Here is an 8,422-nt window from a genome sequence, read left to right on the forward strand (position 1 = left end):
CTCTTTCTCTTTCTCTTTCTCTTTCTCTTTCTCTTTCTCTTTCTCTCTGGGAACGGCTTTTGTTCATTTTTTATTATCATTATCAGCAGTTAAAATGCTTCCCTTTTCAAGATCATTACTACTTTACAAGGACGTTCTAGTTCTGTAGTCAGGAAGCTTTTCAATTTAAACTGGCAACTAACATGACTTTTCATCAACCAGTACATTACAGCCAAATTAAAAATAAAATGCCTACATTTCTCAACTTCCTTTTTGTGTTCTATGAAGAGACATCTTTGGGATATTTCTCCAAAGCATCCCCTTGCAAACAGAGAGACATGATCCTACATCCAGGCCATCAAAAGTTGCAAACACTGATACAGCTGCTTGCCCCTGAACATAAAGTACCCATAAATCATAAATCACTTCACAGTTACCTCTTATCAAAGATTAATCTCCATTTTAAATGGTATTAAAAAGAAAGAAGCAGCATTTCTCCCCCTGCAATGCTGGGCCATGGCCCCACAGACCTTGTTAGACTTCATTTTTCACATTTGCTCACATAATTCAAAACTTGCTAAAAAGAAACGTTTACTGCGGTTGAAACTCGAGCACTTGTTCAAATTAGAAGAAAAACTAATAAATACAAGCAGGAAATAAAACTACCTCAGCCCATGACACATTGGGCTTTTCCAGGCAGAAGACACACAGCCATGATGGCAGATCCCAACACTGCCATGGTGCTCCTCAAATGATTATTCCACAGTTCTAATACTTGATTCCATCGTTTACTTTATGTATGTTTTTAAGACAGAAGTTAGTAACTAGTGATCCATCTGTAGCAACAGTGACACTAAACAGGCAGAAAAGAATTTGGAAGGAGAAAAAAGAGAATCTGAAATTCCTGGAGAAAAAGCTGCAACTGTGCAAACTGTTCACAAGCTCAGTATGTCTGGATGGAATTTGGGAAATTCGGATTAAGCTCTCAAAGTGAGCAGAACCCACTGGGAAGGTGGAATGGCCAGGCTAAGTGATCACTAATTTGGACTCTCCAAGGTAATTTACGTTATAGCAATTAAAGTTGAGATTCCCTTGCTATTCTATTTATGAACACTATTAACCTATGACCTTTCTCTTAAGTTTACATCCAACTGTTTTCAATTTTTTTTCCTGAGCAAAAGGAAAGCAGTTGCTGAGGAAGTTATTTCTCATAATAATTAATTGTATTTGGAGCCTGAGAGGTGAATACGTACTTTAAGACTATCTGGCTGTCGTGTTGTGCTGTGTAATTATATTAGAGATATGTCTTTGGGATCCTTCAGCTGAGCTGTTGCTAATACCCTTGGTTTTATTTGTATTGATTTTGCTTTAAGTGCAAAGGTGCCAGATGTTCTTCATTTAGTTGAATATAAAAAGATGAGCAAAATCCTGCTGCAAACTTTAGTGGTGCCAACAGAGAACATGCTTTGACCCTACATTAATATTTGGCTTTTGTTAAGTCAATTTTAATGACATTTCAATATGCAAATGCAATAATAACTCTTATGCTATGGATAAGCACACTCTAAAGGCAAGCAGGAAAAGCGGAGCAGTGTGGCATCTGCCTCTCTGAACACATCTCCTCTTGTGTCTTATTCAACCAGTCGTTAACAAGTTCATTCTGATCCACAGCTGAATGACTGGAAGAAAGGCTGTTGTTTCTTATACCTAGTCTGGAAAATCAGGTTTTAACAACTATATTGCACACTGTTATTCAGAGGGTGCTGGTTTCAGGGAACAGAGAGTTAATGCTGGCAGCAATTATCCATTTCCAGGATGCTCATCATGTGTAATATGATGGCTTAAGAACACAAAGTAGCATAAGTAGCACAGTGAATAGTGCAGGGAAAAAATATTCCCAAAGAAAGGAGTTAAACTGGGAATCCTCTGCTTCGGGGAGCTGAAAGTGTGCAACACAGATGCTAATTTCTGGAAGAAGAGGCAGGTGCTAGGCTCAATGAAGAGCACAATCCTTTCACAACTGGGGGAAACACTGCGCCAAGAATTAATGAGTGTGCTGGCCACCAGGGAATAAAATAACACTGTAAACTTCAGTAAACAACAAAGCTCCATGATTGGACTTAATAAACTGGGCTGTCGAAATATACTGCCCCTTTGTGGGACCAGCCATGGAGAACACACATGCTTTGCAGCAGGTATCAATATAGTTGTGTCTGTGGATGAATACAGAAATACATGCAACTTGTAAGAATAGCAGAGAGAGATGAGCACACTGCTGGAGCCATTGCCTTGCTGTTGTGAGATGTACGACAGAATGTCTTATCTTTGGCTCCTGAATGATATTCATGCAGATATCTCATGGATTATTTTCAGAAATAACTTACTATGAGATTTCTACATAAAACAAAGATCTAGTACAAGAAGCCAACCCTCCTTCAAGTTTATATTTTCCCCCGAGCACCTGGATTTGCTTTTCCAAATTTACATCACTAAAAATAAACCGCATGATCATTTGTACCGTTGTTACAAAGACATGACCATCTGCCACCTCAAGATACCTACGTGAGATTGGCAGTTTTCTGGGACAACAATATACTCCTATCACTTTTGGTGTCACATGGGATAGACAACAGCAGCTTAGCCACCAGCATTTCTGAGACAAAAAGTATTGTGCACCTATTGCTTTAATGCGCCCTATATGTTTGGCTCCTCCAAATTGCAAGTAAGTTCATAGTCAGTGCATTAGGTATTTTAAAAAAAGTGTAAAACTTTGTTTAATGAAACTTATCTACAGTTTCAAATTATGATTAAAGCACTTTCATTTGATTAGTGTGCATAGATCATATGTCATATATGTGGTCATCTATCTGTTGCTCTCTCCTAACAAAGGGTTTATTTTCACAGAGGATAAATTTCTTAAGAGTGAATGATGCTCAGGAGAAGATATAGAGAAGATTTGTGTCCTGAAGCAAAACTGAGGTATGAAGTCAAAGTGTTCTTATGTAAGATCTGAAGCGGCAGCCTCTGAAGAGGAACGCTTAGGGTATGTGCTCAGAGACCTGAGACACTGCACTTCTGATGCACTCAGCAACAAGCTACTTCCTAGGCTAATCTTTTCCCTCCACTGAAGCACGAAGCGTTGCTGTTAGCAGAAGAACAGCTACCATCTCCAGGGCATGACTTGAAACGCAGATCTTCAGATTTCAAATAATTCTTGCTCTTTCTCTCACGCAAATTCATTACAGAATGTATTGAACTAAAAACTACGTAACTGTTTAAGTTTTGTACTTGTGTATTAGTTTGAGATATATTCAAGCAAAACCCAGAATGGTATAAAACATGACTTCTAACTTTTCAGGGTTTTATTAATTCTAACAAACTAATTCAGTGTTCTCATGAAATTTATGTAAAATATATAGAAAACAAATCCAAAGTGCAAGTTATTACACTTTATAATGTTGTATAAACAATGAACTCTTGATTATAAAATAGATATAAATGTGTAAAGGCACTGGGTAAAAGCACCGATCTGTAAATTACCAACTGGCTTAGTTGCCAGTTTGCCAAAGAGTGGTAGCAGTGGTAATTATGACATTCCACTTGACAGAAAACTGTGGCTTGTTTTGTTCACCTCTGGCCAGAGGAGTAGTCCCAGAAGTTCTTTTCCAGCCACAGGAGATTCCACTGGTCTCCAGCAGAGACAAATCTCAGCTCTCGCTGTCCCACCTCTGACAGTGTTGGCAGAGCTCAAGCTCACTTCTTCCTCTCCTTCTCTCCTTCTTCCTTCTTGACTAGGAGAAGTAGTACATAGAATATGCGTGTAGGCATAGCATATCCTATCAATGTACAGCAAATGTATAGTATATATATACTATCTAGTATATAGTATCAAAGTATAGCATGTAGTGCATATGCATAACATGCGTAATCAACAAATAAAATATCCTTTCATGGCCTGCTATGACATTGTAACCATGTCAGTGAATGAGGGGAGAGCGAGAGCCACTGATGCCACTTATCAGGACTTCAGTGAGGTGTTTGATATTGTCCCCCACAACATCCTTCTCTCCAAGCTGGAAAGATATGGATTTGATGGGTGGACTGTTCAGTGGATGAGGAACAAGGTTGTGGGATCGTACCCAGAGAGTGGCGGTCCATGGCTCAATGTCCAGATGGAGATTGGTGACCGTGGTGTCTCTCAAGGGTCCCTTTAAAACTTTCATCAGTGACATCGACAGTGCAATCAAGTGTGCCTTCAGCAAGTTTGCAGGTGACAAACACCAGGATGTACAGCACCATCAACATGCTTGAGGGACAAGATGTCTTCCAGAGAGACCCAGACAGGCTGAGCCGTGAGCCCAGGAGAACCTTATAAGGTTCAACAAAGCCAGGTGCAAGGTTTGGCACCTGGGTCATGGCAACCCTCACTACCAGGGCAAGCTGGGGGATGTAAGGATGGAGCACAGCCCTGCTGAAAAGGACCTGGGGTGCCGGTGGATGGCTGCTGGAATGAGGCAGCACTGTGCCCTCGCAGCCCAGAAAGCCAACCGGATCCTGGGAGCATCCAAAGCAGCACAGCCAGCAGGGCGAGGAGGGGATCTGCCCTTCTGCTCTGTGCTGTGAGACCTCACCTGGAGCGCTGCGTCCAGATGGGGAGTGCTCAGCACAGGAGAGACACGGAGCTGCTGGAGCGCATCCAGAGGAGGGCCACCAAAATGATCTGAGGGATGGAACACCTCCCTGCGAGGACAGGCTGAGAGCTGGGCTGTGCAGCACGGAGAAGGGAAGGCTGTGGGGAGAGCTGAGAGCGGCCCGTCCGTATCTAGAGGGACTGTAAGAAAGAAGAGGAAAGAGAGGTGGTGGGTGCCACATTCCTGGAGACCCCCAAGGTCAGGCTGGATGGGGCTCTGAGCACCTGATGGAGCTGTAGAGGTCCCGGTTTGTTGCATGGGAGTTGGACTAGGTGGTCTTTAAGGGTCCCTTCCAACTGAAACAATTATATGATTTTATGAAATAGCTAAACTGCTAAGGTTATTCTTAAAAGCATTTCTGTTAAAATGTGTCTCCTTCACAGATTATGTCACAATTTATTTTTATTCATTATATTGGAACCATCAAACAGCCAGACTTGCCATTTGCAAGTAGCCTTACCTTGAACAAGAACAGCACCATTTAGATCTCAACAACAGCACTGGCTGAGAGTATGGAAACATTTTACTCTGTAGGTTCTTCTTTCCAAAACCATTCCAGGATTTGAATCCATTCTAAAAGATGCTTCAGAAATGCACATAAACCCCATCTGTCCTGTTGGGCAGAAAGAAACCTATCTTTTTTCTCTGCTAGATTTCAGACTGTGCATACCGCATAGTATCATTATTAGGTATCAAGAACAAGTGTGATTTTCTTCCTTGGTGTGAAAAGAACGTGCAATCACTTAAGTTTCCAAACTAGAATACAGGCTAGAACCTATCTGTTAGGTAATTTCTCATCTGTAATTTCCACTCATTCCCTGCTGGCATTATTTCTGATCTCCTCTCTATCCCCTCAGTAACATATGAGGGAGCATTAAGCTAACCAAATTAAAATAAATAAAGAGAGAAAGAGAGAAGGAGAGGAAGGAAGAGAGGAAGAGAGGAAGGAAGAGAGGAAGAGAGGAAGGAAGGAAGGAAGAGAGGAAGGAAGGAAGAGAGGAAGAGAGGAAGAAAGAGAGGAAGGAAGGAAGGAAGGAAGGAAGGAAGGAAGGAAGGAAGGAAGGAAGGAAGGAAGGTAGCAAGCAAGCAGGCAAGCAGGGAAGGAAGGAAGGAAGGAAGGAAGAAAGGAAGGAAGGAAAACAAAGAAAGAAAGAAGAAAGGATAGACGGAAGAAGGAAAGAAAGAAAGGCAGAAACAAAGGAAGGAAGGATGGGTTGAGGAGCATTCTTCATTTCAAAAATGTTAACAAAAACCCAAACCTCAATCTTCCTGCCCCCAGCCTTTCATTAATCACTCACTAACATTCAATACAAAATATTTTTTAGCACATGAGGAATGAGAAGTAATTTTATTAACTACGTTTTGTTTCCTACCAGTGTTCTACAGATGACCATCTTGTCATAAGCACTATAGAGAGGGCATTAAATTCACTGTTTTCTGTTTCTTCATCTGTAGTCTTGTTAAACACGAGAAAAAGAATTATCTAAAACCACAGCCTAAGTTTATCTCTAGATTTTGCATCATTTTTTAGCAGAGCTAGAGCTCAATTTGGAATACTTGAAGGACAAATTTTATCTGAAATGCCACGTACAAAAACTTTTCCCTCATCTCCCTGTTCTCCTGAGAAAGCAGCTCTGATGTTCTTGCATTCAAAATGAAAACTTCCGACTGTATCAACAGAAACGATTGTTGATATCAAAACTACTGGTGAATAAGTTAGCTTTTCTGATTTCACAACTGAAAACAGACACATTAAAATTTGAACTGCTACCCAAATCCAAAGCACACTATTAACCACCTCAGTTCCAGGGTGCTCCCTCTGGACGGAACCCACATGTACAGCTTTCCCCAGCACCTTCTGGGAACTGCGTGTGGCATCCCAGCTTATCCACTTCAGAGAAATGCAGAGCAAAGGATAATGGAACAACATAACTAGAAAATGTCTCATTTTGCATTCAAATGAAAGTCTGAGAGATGAGCCAGCACAATCTCTTTCTCTAATTTTACTTACCAGCCTGCCCTTGAAAGTGCCTCAGAATCACTTAGTGCAGAAAGATCTTGAAATCTGAAGACCGAGTGCCCCATTTAGCGATAGCTAATTAGTCTACACATTGTGCAATGCAAAAATATAATTGACTCTGTGTGTAAAACTATCTGAGGGGAGCCAGGGCATTTGCATGCTAATACAAGGCACTATTTGTAAAGATAGACCCTGCCATTATAAACGGGATATCAAAAAGGTGCCAATTACGAAGAAGGGGTGTGCTGCATTATAAACCAATCGCCTTGTGCAACTAACTGATGGCTCTACGCGCCATACAATCCAAAAATATAATTGACCCTGTCTGTAAAGCTATTTTTGGGACCAAGAAATCATTAGCATGCAAAAACCAAGAGCTGGTTACAAAGCAGGGAGTCTGACCACTGCGACCATCTGCCTCCTGTGTGAGTCAGCTACGCTTTCTGGAGAAAGAAACAAAAATCCCTCTTTTTTTCTACTGCTGTCCAAAATAAAACCAGGGCTCATGAGGTTTTATGTATAGGGCATTTGCAGTACTCTGTAGAAGTGAAATATCTTTCAAAGGATTCTTCTGTTCAGATGGGAACCCTGCTGGCAAGGATCTCTGCCACTGGGAGCTCTGTGTCTTTGTACGCTGCTTTGAGTTGACAGTGATTCTTTTCTAGGGGTGTTCCTCATTTCCACCTGGAGAAAGAGTTCCACACATACACATGCAGAAAGTCCTTTAGTCAGGCAACACACTAACTTTTTCCATTAACAAACAATAAACATTAGCGAGTTAAAGATGTAATCAATGCAGTCCCTGTCCCCAAGAACAGCAACGACGTGACTGTGAATTATCAGCTACACCACACAAGTACCAGAGCTTTCTGTCTTCAGCATGCAAAAAAGCGTTCAAAAACACCTGCACTACTGATGTCAGTAGCACTTAGGTATTTCCACCACCCAAAACATCTCATGTCTACAGTCATCTCTTCTGTCAAAATTTCTTCTGAATTGAGACATTACTAAGAAAAATCTCACTCTTCACAACTTTGTTACCCTTGGGGTAAACTGCTGAGAAATTGTGCTGGGGCTGCAGCATTTTCAACATTCCTGGCAAATGCTTCTGTTTACTTTCCTCATACCTTATATTCTGGTGGTAAAACAACCCAAATGTGTTTTGATACATGAATGCTGTGAATAGCTACTGAAAGACGACGAAAGCATAAATGGAAGTGAATCAGCACTTTTTGCAGAGATCCACAGTGTCTCATCCTATGAGTCCTTTCCCGTGCATTTTGCCATAGAGCAGATCAGTGGCAGAAAGTTTATGACATGTGCATCATTTATTACCTGGCTTCAGGGATTTCCCAAAGCGCACTGCTCATGTGAAATGGATTCTGCCATCTGCACAAGGGAACCGCGGCTCTTGGGCTTTGATCCACAGGCATCAGGAAAATCCTTGGTGAAAAAAACAATGAATAAACTTCTTGTAAAAGAGCTTATATGTGTATACAGAGGTAAGTTCCTATCGGTAAATATTATTTCACTAAACCCAAACATCCGTCTACTATGGAGTGTAAGTAATTTTCTTCCATCACATTCTGCCTGCTCATTTTTCTTTGCTCTTTGTAAGAAATTTTTGTGTAGATGTACCCTAGCTTTAATACATATTAACTATCTTCTCCCTTCCCTTCCCTTCCCCTTCCTTCTCTCCTACTCTACTCTATGCCATCCCACCTCACCCCAC

At 41.2% G+C, this 8,422-nt stretch overlaps 2 long non-coding RNA genes across 2 annotated transcripts; both read right to left on the minus strand.

Moving 5' to 3' along the window:
• Positions 1 to 2,409: 2,409 nt before the first annotated feature.
• Positions 2,410 to 4,651, minus strand: LOC116216939. The gene is made up of 2 exons (XR_004160676.1): positions 4,611 to 4,651; positions 2,410 to 3,770 (listed from the first exon to the last, which is right to left on the minus strand). It is a non-coding gene; the product is annotated as an uncharacterized LOC116216939 (long non-coding RNA).
• Positions 4,652 to 4,692: 41 nt separating this feature from the next.
• LOC104912220 lies at positions 4,693 to 8,357 on the minus strand. Its single transcript, XR_794475.3, has 4 exons — positions 8,026 to 8,357; positions 6,682 to 7,374; positions 5,131 to 5,283; positions 4,693 to 4,810 (listed from the first exon to the last, which is right to left on the minus strand). It is a non-coding gene; the product is annotated as an uncharacterized LOC104912220 (long non-coding RNA).
• Positions 8,358 to 8,422: the final 65 nt, after the last annotated feature.

This window comes from Meleagris gallopavo, chromosome 9 (genome assembly GCF_000146605.3).
Source record: "Meleagris gallopavo isolate NT-WF06-2002-E0010 breed Aviagen turkey brand Nicholas breeding stock chromosome 9, Turkey_5.1, whole genome shotgun sequence".
Taxonomy (NCBI): domain Eukaryota; kingdom Metazoa; phylum Chordata; class Aves; order Galliformes; family Phasianidae; genus Meleagris; species Meleagris gallopavo.